The sequence below is a fragment of the Papilio machaon genome, chromosome 18, assembly GCF_912999745.1.
Source record: "Papilio machaon chromosome 18, ilPapMach1.1, whole genome shotgun sequence".
In the NCBI taxonomy this organism is placed as follows: domain Eukaryota; kingdom Metazoa; phylum Arthropoda; class Insecta; order Lepidoptera; family Papilionidae; genus Papilio; species Papilio machaon.
The window spans coordinates 2,917,869-2,930,109 of record NC_060003.1 but is presented as its reverse complement, the minus strand read 5'-3'; the positions used below and the strand labels follow the sequence as shown (position 1 = coordinate 2,930,109).

Below are 12,241 nucleotides of genomic sequence, written 5' to 3'. Positions count from 1 at the left end.
TGTTATACCTTACATTGTCTTTCATTTAAAAACGGAAAGAAAAATACGAGTCAATACAAATGTAATGTATAAAACTCACAAGAACATCCTGTATCTAAACGTTGGAAATTTATTGAGGTATTTAATTTTGATGTTATTGAAATATGCAATGAAAAAAAGTTCAGGTCTTGAATTATTTTTAATTATACCAAGATTATATTTATGTCACTAAATATTTTGATATGTTGTTACTTTTCATTAATGATATACTGGATCATTATTAAAAAGTTTTAATCGTTTGGTAAGTGAATGAGATTAAATTTTTAATACAGTGTCAAATTTGATATAAATGGTCTCCGATATTATCTAACTCGTTTTTATTTACGAAATGAATTAATTAAATAATGCTTGTTATATCGTGAAAAATATAGCTTTGTGTATATTAATAATACTTTAAATCAAATAATAAATAAATATCGACGAATTAAAAAATAAGTAAAATTTTAATTAGCTTAATTTTGAACTAATCTATATATATAAAAGAAAGTCGTGTTAGTTACACTATTTATAACTCAAGATCGGTCAAACTAATTTAGCTGAAAATTGATGGGGAGGTAGTTTAGGAGACGGACATAAAAACTTTTTTTATCTTGTGTGCATTTTTTTTATTCCGCGCGGACGGAGTCGCGGGTAAAAGCTAGTAGTGAATATTATTGCTTTAGATGAAAAAATGAAGTGACTAATTAAACGAATCAAACCTTGAATGCCATTAAAGTTTCCCCAAAGTATAATATTTAAAATGTTTAGGACCACTATTACTACCTCTGTTTTTTTTTCCAAAGATAAGAAGAGGCACAACATTGTAGTAATTAAGTTATTTCGATGCTAAATATTGATCTTTAGAATAAAATACATACTTATTTGCGTAAAAAGTTCAAAATAAGTACAACCTGCCGTACTCATAGGTCATTAAGAACTCTCTCAGTTGGCTCTTTTAGATTTTTATATTCAGTTTGGGACATCTTCAGTAAAGGAAAGCTTAAACCCATTAATGGATATTACATAACGAGCACTCTCCTTTAAAGAGTTACAATTTTGGCGAATTGAAAATACTAATAGCGACACGTCTCGGCATATCATACGTGACAACTGAGGCTGAGATGCCAGAGGTTTATCGTTTTGAGCAAACGGTTCTGTTCGTAACGTCCCTTATCTTAATATATATAAATCTCGTGTCACAATGTTTGTCCTCAATGGACTCCTAAACCACTTAACCGAATATAATAAAATTCGCACACCATGTGCAGTTCGATCCAACTTGAGAGATAGGATAGTTTAAATCTCAAATTATAGTCGCAATTGTAATTTATTGCTAATTATTTGTCTGCTATTATTTGACAGTCACAATTATCTGTTAACTCCAAATGATTCTAACAGATGTCGATACCTTTCGACTGGGTTGAGTAAGTAATCAATAGATGGCGCTGCTATGGTAAATCTACGAACGTGTCATATAAGCTACATTTATTTTTATCTATTTTTCATACCCCAATTAAGTTTTTTTTAACTGCGCGCGGACGGAGTCGCGGGCGACAGCTAGTAGTCATATATATTTTTAATGAATTTGAAATAACAGGTAGGTAGAGACCCAAATACTTCTGTTTTTTGTTAGTAAACCATAAACTGAGATTGATTAATAACAGTTGTTATCTAATTGCGTAGGTGGCATAAACTTAGTGTGGATTTCCACAGACGAAACTCTTGTACAAAGACACATTTTTATCTTTGTTTATTCTAAGAAAACGAGAGGAATGAAAACAATTTCTATACAGATTTATCCACAACGGAAACCAACATTTAAGAATCATTTTATCTTCATCTGTTTATAAATATTTTTGAATAATAATTTAAAAACATGAAACATCAAGAAGCACTATTACGCAATACACCATAATATTACACAATATAAAATAATATTATGAAATGCAAATAATTATAAAAATACCATAAGGTTGAAACAATCGATTGCACAGACTGATAATTATCCTAATTTAAAAAAAATAACATGTTTGATTTTAGTTTTGTAATTATTTCCGATGTTAGTATTGAAAGCGGTGGATCCAATTTAAATGGAGATCTTGAGAATAGTTTTTACTCTATCATCGGACAGATACAAGCTTAGTCCACAGAGATGATAAAATGACGATCGCAAGTTGAAAGACCGGTTACATTGTTGTAAGAGTCAATTTATATTTATCTTGTTACAGTTGTCACATATAAAACTATTTGCTCATATTATAAGGTCATAGAACCAGGCTAATGGATTAATTAATCGATAGCACAGAAGACGGTAAATCTTTAACTAATATAGGAAACGGCTAAAACACTCACTTACATTTTTCCGGTGTCGGTGTGACAAGTTTCGAGCCCGGCGAGGGCTCTACATCAGGGTGTGTGGGACTGGTATTATTTCGCGGACGCAATCTATCGCTCACTGTGTGTGCGTGAGCGATGAGTTTTCCGTTATCCGTTTCCTATTTTAGTTAATCATAATGTCTCACGAAAGTTTGATTAAATTGATGTAATCTTTATTCTTATATCTTGGTAACATCTCAGTGTATTTTTTATCTAATGATTCAAATAAGTTAGTTATGATTATATACTGCGTACGAAGGTATAAAGTATATTGAATGTAAGCTTAAGTACCACATAAACAACTACTACTATGATAATAAAGATAAATCATAGTTACATACGGTTACATAATTTCGTAATTTCCAAAGTGCGTTTCTATTTATTTATTGATTGTTTATTTAATAATTGAATTAAACTCACTATTGTAAGCTTGTTATCGACAATGTCAACAGTATATAGTTTATGTTTCTTGTTTGCAATGATATCAGTTTGTCTGAAGACTCAGTAATAACTTTCAATTGTTATTATTCACGCACGCAATTGCTTATGACACTATCACAGAACAAATAACTCGAAATTAATTTATGGCCAGATAAATATAATTAAGTATTTATATAAAAAGGAAAACAGTTAATTTCAATGCAAAAACTTAGGAAATAACTAATAGTTCAATGTATTTTCAGTTGACAATTTGCTGTTAGTACCTACTCGTAATGAGATAACTTGATTAATTACAAAACCTTAGGAAATTCATAATCAGATGGATGCATTTATAAAACAGATATTATTCAAGGCCATTTCAAATAGCAGAGTAGGGCAAAACTGTAAGTTTTGTTCTCGATCTTAATACTCTTTGTATTAACCCGTGTGCTTCATGACAACTGACAGCCTTTATAAGGCTTCTAAATACGTGTCAGACATGCAAGTGTGTTCACAACTTTTATATTCTTTCTTCATAATTAAATTGCAATTAATTATATCATACATTCCGCTGTTATAATGAAACATGAGAGTTATGCACCCGCACGTAAACGACAAAACTGAAAAAACCTTTTTAAACTTATATTTAAAAAGGTTAAATACCACATAATTAATCCTTTTAAATTATCTTTTACTAATATAATACAATTTTATCTCACAACTTGTAAAAAAATTATATAGGAGCATTTCCGATTGACAGACAGTCATTGTCTTCAATACTAAGCCTCTTTTGTTTTGTTTATAAAGTTTTTGGGGTTTACTTTGAACAGCGAATGATGGGTGTCAATAAAATCCTATACCAAACGGCTGCGAATACATTAATAAATAACGAACATTAACTTTAAGTAGCAAATAAAATTAAAGATTCAAAATTCAATCGATTTTAGTGAGGCCTTCGACATTCTTGACCACGACAACATAACTTTTTGAAGGAATGTGACAGTTTATTAGTTCATATTCAATTATTATAATAATATATATATTCAATTATACAAAAGATAACTTAAGTTTTTATCGTATGTATGCATATCAAAGAGAAAGCTAACCAGTTCCAACAGGTAATGCCAAAGGGTTCTAAATTTGGTCCAATTACATAAATTTGTTTAAAGTTACTATAAATACGCCATCTAATAGTAAGCATACTTTAGTTTATTATTAAAATAAATGTTACATTACAAATCTAATATTATAATGCGAATGTTTAGATGGATGGGTGTTAGTTTGAAAGTGCCTCTAAAACGGCTCAACGGATTTGGATGATATTTGGCACAGATGTAGAGCGCAGTCTAGAACTCTAGAAGAACACATAAGGTACTACTAGTACTTTTTTAATACCGCGCGGACGGAGTCACGGGCGATAGCTAGTGTTTAAATAAATCAAACATAACTCGTATACTGCATTGAAGGTCGAGCATTAGTAAGTTTGAGACCATCCACAGTGCATTCAGCTTGCGATGTTATCACGAATCCTTCTCGCTTATGGTTTTTGTGTCTACCTGACTCCTAAAGATAATTCCGGTTGTACGTTACAATGAATAATATTCAAATAAATTTACTTCGAAAGACAATTTCATTGTATAATTTTAAATTAAAATGTTTGATTCCTACTGATTACTATGTATATTTTTTACATAAAAAGTACATTTTTATAAAAATTTTGTTAAGTTTTGTAATGATTGGAATATTGTTATTCAATAAAGATAAGAAAAGGATACATTAATAGTTATAATAATATCATCGAGTTTATATATGATTATGGTATTTTTATTAAAAATATTTAAAAAAGGAAGACATTCCAGTTCTAAACACGTCATCGTTAGTAAATTTTTGTTTGTGCCGCTAAAACAAAAAGTAAAACACGTACGATAGAATGGACTTATAAAACAATAAAAAACGGACAGGACGGTCAAAAAACTAAGAGATAATGTGAGAGAAACTAGTTTTGTTGTTTCATCTCATGTGATTCGTCCTTTTTTGTCTTCACTCTTAGGGTTATCAGCATTTTAGTTCAGTACTGATTAAAGTCGACCTCTTCTTGTTAATTCTTTGCATTACCTATATATCTTTCGTTTGCTAGTAACCATTTTGATCCGAATTGAAGATTATTTTGAATGAATATAAACATATTTTTTTTTATATCATAAGGTGGCAAACGAGCAAACGGCCACCTGGATTCGCCGCAATAGCGAGGCGACCATTGCCCATAGACACCCGCAAATGCAGATGCGTTGTCTACCTCTAAACAACGGAGAACGAAGGGGACGCACAGAAAGCGGATATTTCTCCTTCCTTCCGCCAAATCCACTTCCCCTTCCCACCCTTTTCTTATTAGGAAAGGATGGGAAGGGGGAGTGGGAAAGAGGACTAAAATTAGGCCTCCTATACTAAATAACCGAGTAGGGTTGGCGACAGGCAGGTGACCGGCCGTAAAGTCAAACGCCAAAAATTTAAGGTTTGTAAAACCTTGTGTGCCGACCCTACGTAAGTGGGAAAAGGCCAGGGAGATAATTATATATTGAAACACATATTGTGCCTTAGGAACATTCCAATCCTCGATTTCTATTCAATTAAACGATGATAAAATGTACGCCAATGGTTTGTCAATGGTTTAATTCTGCTATATACTATTTACTTGAGTAATACTTGATCAGTGATTTTCATTTTTTTATTTATATTTTACTATTATGAGCCCTGGATTTTAAATATTTTCGTAGACGTTGCTTTAAAATACTTCAACACGCTTCTGCCTGTACTACTTAACTAACTAACTCTGATAAATGTAACGCATTTTATTAAATTATGCAAATTGAGAGTCGACATAATTATCGTGCTTGTTGTCACACTAACTCTTTGCAATCTCAAGCTAGTCAATCTAGTCTCGATCGGTCATGAACCCTAACATTAGGAATATTACACTAGGAGTATAATAAGCGACTAGTTAAGGATCGAGTAATAATAATTTACTATAATGTTGCGCAATATTATTACACAAACTATTCGTTACCCACACACACACACACACACACACACACACACGTGGAGACTATAACTAAGTCGAAACGGATTTTAAATTAGGCACTGAAATATCTTATTTAAAATAAATTAAAACTTTAAAGAAAGCTATCTTCATTAGAAACACGCTTAAGATAAGCTTTACTTTTTGAAGAATCTTTGTAAATGAAGAAGAGACTTAGTATTTATAAAGATTCAATTGAATTACAATTAGCCCCTCGATAAACGTTTCTTAATTTTTTACAGCTTGACTTCGGGATTACTTATAAGGGATATTATAATATCTCTATTCGGTGATTTTCTCCATTTATTATGTATATATAGTAAAACATCTTTTCTGGAAACCCTCTGTGGATATTACAAGACATGTTGGTATGCATTTAATATCAATAGACTTCTTGCTCATTACTCTTAGCGCGACAAAAAGCTCAGCTACAACGTAAAAAGGAAATTGTAATATCTTTATTAATATTCATGATATAATGATATATAAATTAGTGTTTATATCATATCAATATTTATTTAAACGCCCACTTTTTCTGGCAGCCAATACTACATTATTAATAGCTTTATATATGCTAATGCGGTATAAATAATTATAGTACAATTTGTTGCTCTTAATACCACTAACTTCTAGTCAACTGTTATCGAGTTAACCAATCAATTAATATTAACATGAACACACTAACATGTAATGCAGTTATTTTTGCATTAACTATCGTCGAAAGTTGAAGTTGAAAGTTAATTGACTTTAGTAACCTCAGTTAATCTTAAATACAACTGAAGGTAATTTAAAAGTTTTTTTTAATAACAAGAAACTTTTTATAACCTAATAGTAATATTAGGCTATTTTATTTTGTTTCTAGTCGAGCTGGAAAGGAGCGGCTATCGAAATAAAACTAGAATCGAACCCGGATGTCAAGTATACTTTAGATTCTTTTATTTATATATCTAAAATCGTATTAAAATTCTTGATTAATCGTCAAAGAAGTTTTAAATATATTTTGAATGGAATTATTTTACACATTCGGATAACAATATAAGTGGAGTCTCGTGTATTGCAGTAACAAAACTTCATAATGAAAATGATAAATTACGACAAGAAGTCAATTTATTAGATGTATATTTTATAAAGAAGGTATAATATACCTTTAATTAAAAGTATATTGAATTTATAATATGTCAACTCTCCTTTTATCTGAAACGAAGGTAAGGGAAAGTGGATTTGGCAAAGGAGAGGACGCATAGGAAATAGAAATATCATTTTTTTTGTGTGTTCCCGCAACAAGGTAGGTCTGCAAAAACATCTGCAAAAACGGTTGTCTAAAGGCAACGGTCACTTCAATATTTTAGCGAATTTATTATGACATCCATTCAGGTAAAATTTCTGACACTTATAAAAAGACAACTGCAGTCGAGTCCAAATAAATAAAAGTTTATTTAATAACTGCAACAAGATAAAGATATCTCGAACGATAAAATAAATACGAAATCAATTTAATTTGAATATTCGGTTTACAGTGGAATTTGTTGTCGGTATTCTGTTCATTAAAGCAATAATCATTGGAACGTTTTGTGAGTGTTAATGTCACTAAAGCAAAAAACGTTGTAACAATATCTTATTTGAAAATCTAGAATAGTCAGAGGTACAGTGCCGGTCAAGGTGTTTTATTTGTTTTTAAATTCAGCTGGTATACAAATAGTTTTGGAAAATGTGATGGGTTGTTACTAACCTTTCAAAATTTATTGATCATGTACTCCTACAAACGACACTTGCGAATCTATAACATCTTTTGTTTCACAATGATAAACTTAGTTTGATATAAAATAAAAATAAAATGGTAACCCGACTACTTTAAAAAAGTATGTAATAATTGAATTATCAATCTAAAATTTATTTCAGGTAAACAGAGATCTTTTGATTACATTCTAAGGTATAATAAAGAGAAGCGTTTTAGTGGTATTCTTTAAAAAACTTGTTTTGATACGTTTATAGTTTTAAATATCTTTGTAACAAATAATATCGCCTTCGTATATTTAATTGGTTATACCATAAAGTTGACCTTAATAGGCTTGTAAAATATTTGAATTGAATGAATCAATCGTTGAGTTGATTGATACATAATTTTCAATGTCACGGAATGGAAGTTTGGAGTGTGGTTATTTAAATATTTGACTTCAAAGTATAAGACAAAACGACGTCATACTGTGCTACTAAAAACGACCACTTTATATGGCATAACAAAAAGAACTCACTCTTTTTGAAGGGGCCGCATTAAAATCATTAATGTTTTGGATATAAAAGTTAGTAGTTAGAGGAAAAAAAACTGGAAAACTGGTCTCAGTTCTAGTGCAGTGAGGTTTAAAAAAAGAATTCCCGTTTATCCTAAACCTGTAGTCACCGACTAGTTCCGAACCCGTCGGAGCGTTTTTACGAGTATATCGAGGCGAGGGTGAATTCGATGGGTTCGAAACTAGTCGATGTCTACACAGAAATATACTCGAGTTAACCCGTTTTATGTAAAAGATTTAACATTTTCATTGCTACACACATAATCATTTATCAGTTATTTAAGCACTCGCTTAGTGTAGGTTTCTCATACTAAATGTAGTTTTAATATAAACTAACTGACTTATTAACAATTAAAATAGCACTAAGTGGTTGTTACAGTGTTATATTTTATGTATAAATTAAATAAAAATTAAATTTAAATCTGGCTAAAAACATGTCGGAAATGATTCTTAAAATTGATAATAAATCTCTAAGTTATCTTTTTTACTCTGTACCTTTAATAAATGAAATTAGAAAATACTAAAAGAGTTATAGAGATTATAGCTTGTTACAAGTTTAACATTAACTAAGTTGCTAATGTAATGTAAATTACTGAATTATCGATGTTGGGGATAAAGATTCGCACACGGTCGGGTCGCTCTACGGATTCCTAAGTGGATCGGAAACCGTACAATGTTACGAATATAATTACTATATAGACTATAGAAATTCAAAACAATAAATCATTATTAGAATTATACAAATATGACAATGTTAATTCAATTTATATTTATTACTTAATAAATAACCAATTTGTAAAGATAACCGCAAAAGATAAGATATTTGTTTATAAACTTTTCGTTTTGGATTAAAATGATTTATGTTTATTAAAATTGAAGCATTATTTTACACAAATTAGCACAAAAAGAGATACGTAAAATTGTTTATAAAGTACATTTTTTTTTATTGGATTGATGTACACTTGATTTTATGACAAAAGCATTTGTTTTCCTTTAGTTATTTACAATTTAAAAAAAAATCAATCGCATTGTTTTCAACTCACAGTAAAAAATTTGTCATTGAAATTATAGATAAAAACTATTACTGATTAACATTAAATCAAGATCACACGATACTAAGTTAAGGAAAATATCTTAATTTTGAACTACTTTCCCATAAATCGACTGACTCCTATGTAAATAATCATAACTCACAATTATGCTCTTAATACAGTGTTTCCTTTTCAAAATACGTAACTATTAATAGTGGTAGATCCCGCAGTCGGCATCTGCTGAAATCTGAATCAGCATCAATTGAAAAGTACAATTAAAAACTAAGTAAACATAATTCCAGATGTCGGTTGTCTATTATATTTGCATACGGAGTAAATAATAGTAACCACGTTTCAATTTCGTGTTTTGTGTTTTTAATTTTGTGTTTTCAAACGTGTTTTTGTGTTGATACATACGATTATTTAGGTTGGTATAATCGTAGTTTCCAAAAAATGATCTTTAAAATATCAAATTTAATTTTATGCACAACAATGTGATCAAAAGAATGTCTATATATTTTATTTTTTATTAAAAATTAATAATTATTTTTATTACATATGCAAGGATTATAGAGATTCAAGTCACGATGAGGAAACTACAAAATAACAACGTGTTTATGTTATGGTAGATATCCACGGTCGTACAACTGTATTAAAATATTCCCATCCCTTTCGTTCTGTTCTAAAAAACAAAGGTAGCAATAATGTTAATATAGAATAGAATTAGCCAATCCTAAAATGCGATGCAATGCCAAAATCAAAATTATAAATAATAAAAAAGTTTCACCAAACCTGATATGGACTTTTATTTTCTTTTCTTTTTAACTTTTTTTAGGGTATACTTAAACCTTCTCTGGCGTCTTTTTGGAAATCAATGGTCGTAACCAGTTTTGATATACCCTTGACTTGAAGTAGTAAATTAAATATGTGTAAGTCAAATACAACGAACTAACTACTGCATTAATGCAACATTGCTTTTTTATAAGGTATATGATTTTTTTTTCAAGATCGTTGGAAAAATTAATATTTATTATTTTTATTATAAGAGAAGGGGGCAAACGAGCGGCGCGAACACCGAAGTGATCATCGACGCCCATGGACATCCGCAACACTACGAGAATTGCAGATGCGTTGCCGGCCTTTAAGAAAGAGATATGCTCGCTTCTTGAAGGACCCTAAGTCGTAGTGGTTTGGAAATACCACCGAGGACAGACTATTCCACAACGCGGCCGTGCGCGGCAAGAAATTTCGCGAGAACCGCACTGTTGTGGAATGCCAGCCATCCAGATGGTATGGATGGTACCTGGCGGTCTGTCGGGTCGTCCGATGACGAAACTCGGCGGCAGGAATCGTTCCAAACAGTTCTTCGGAACACTCCCCGTGGTATAAACGATAAAAAATGCTGAGGGAACTGACGTCCCTCCGCAAGGCCAGAGTATCAAGCCGAAATCAGAATGCCGTTTATAAAAGGATGTTTTGTTCATCGATTTAAAAAGTCTGTTTTAATATTATAACTTATTTTAATGCCACCTGAACCTGATCTCTATCAAGTATATGTGTATTTAAAATTCATTTATACCATTAAAAGCTCTTAAAATCTTTACAAGGTGTTTCGGTTGTTAAAGAATAATAATCTCAACTAGCGATTTTTATATTTGGTAAATACATGCATTCAGATCTATCAAAATAAATTATATAATTACACTATTTATGTTTTTTTTTATATTTTAATGTTTTTAAACACTTTAATGTTTTCATTTATATATAGGTAGTAATTTTTCGAAAAAACAATAAAGAAAAGAGAATATAACATTGAACAAATTTGTATTGCAAAATACCTAACGTTAAATTAACAACGAATTATGATTTATCTAAAAAAATTGATAGTAAAGTTTTCTTACTTTGGAGTAATCGTTTTATATAAAATTAACCATTTTTCAATTTAACATTTCAAATAAGTGAGCTTTTAGACACAGAAATCCAAAGCTTTCACACGAGTTTATCATTTTTTCGAACAACTTGATTATAAAGTAAGGACCACTTTGTAAAATATTTCAGATACAAATAGACAAAGTTAAATTATTTTATATCCTTACATTATGAAATAATTTTTATTACTTATCAATTAAACAGTTTTTTACAGATACGACTTACAAATATTCACCAATTGTTGCACTAGAAATTTAAATGTTCCACTCGAAAATGTTCCATTCGTTTTTAAAATGAAAACAATAATCCAGTACCAATTAGAACCACTGAGTTAAACGCGCGGACGGCTGACAGCACACATCCGATGAGACTGATACCCGGCCACTACCACGCGGTTATGCACTTGACGCAAAACTTTGAACCGCTAAGGTACAAAATAGGCTGTTTTATTTTATGTTACCGTCACACTCTGATTTTTGTTATTTTGTAAAATCACTAGGAATAACTTAAACTTCCTGTCAAATTGTCCTTTAAATTGATTACAATAATTTCAGTTGTCCGTATTCATGGCATGTTACCTAATCCATTCATCACTAACTAGATCTATTCTTAGCTATGTATACTATAAGATTTAATCAAATTGTAAATTAAATAAAAGAATTAATTACACTTTGACATAAAACCTTGACATGTCATTTCTCAGTTGATTGTTAACATTCAAATAAAAGTAATTAATCAAGTTATATTTTTTTTCGTGCATTACATTAAAATATAGGTTAGGATTGAAATGAAATGCTCAACCAGAATGTTTTCAATCACAACATTTTGTAACTTTATAGTATAAATAGTGATATTAGAAATTAACGATGTTTACAATCTGACGGTGACTTATATTTTACATATCTGCTTAGTCGTGAAATATAATGCCTGTACGTAATTACAGCATGATTCAGCGATATAGCATTTTGAAGGCTGTCTTTACTTTTAAAATTAAACTAGTTTTTAAGTTAATTTCATCATATTTAATTTCACGTTTACATTTCAGACAACATTCCACCAAGTGGTTAATCTGCCATTCAAACATATATTATGTTCGAGGATAG

General features: G+C 30.3%; 1 protein-coding gene across 4 annotated transcripts in view; it reads right to left on the bottom strand.

Annotated features, from left to right (window-relative positions):
* LOC106709795 (facilitated trehalose transporter Tret1) overlaps positions 1–11,538 on the bottom strand; it is a 28,129-nt gene extending 16,591 nt beyond the window's left edge. For all 4 annotated transcript variants that reach the window (XM_045682066.1, XM_045682067.1, XM_045682068.1 and 1 more), the window contains exon 1: positions 11,364–11,538. The gene's annotated coding sequence lies outside the window, so the exon portion shown is untranslated. The remainder of the gene's footprint in view (positions 1–11,363) is intronic.
* Between the last annotated feature and the right edge of the window lie 703 nt (positions 11,539–12,241).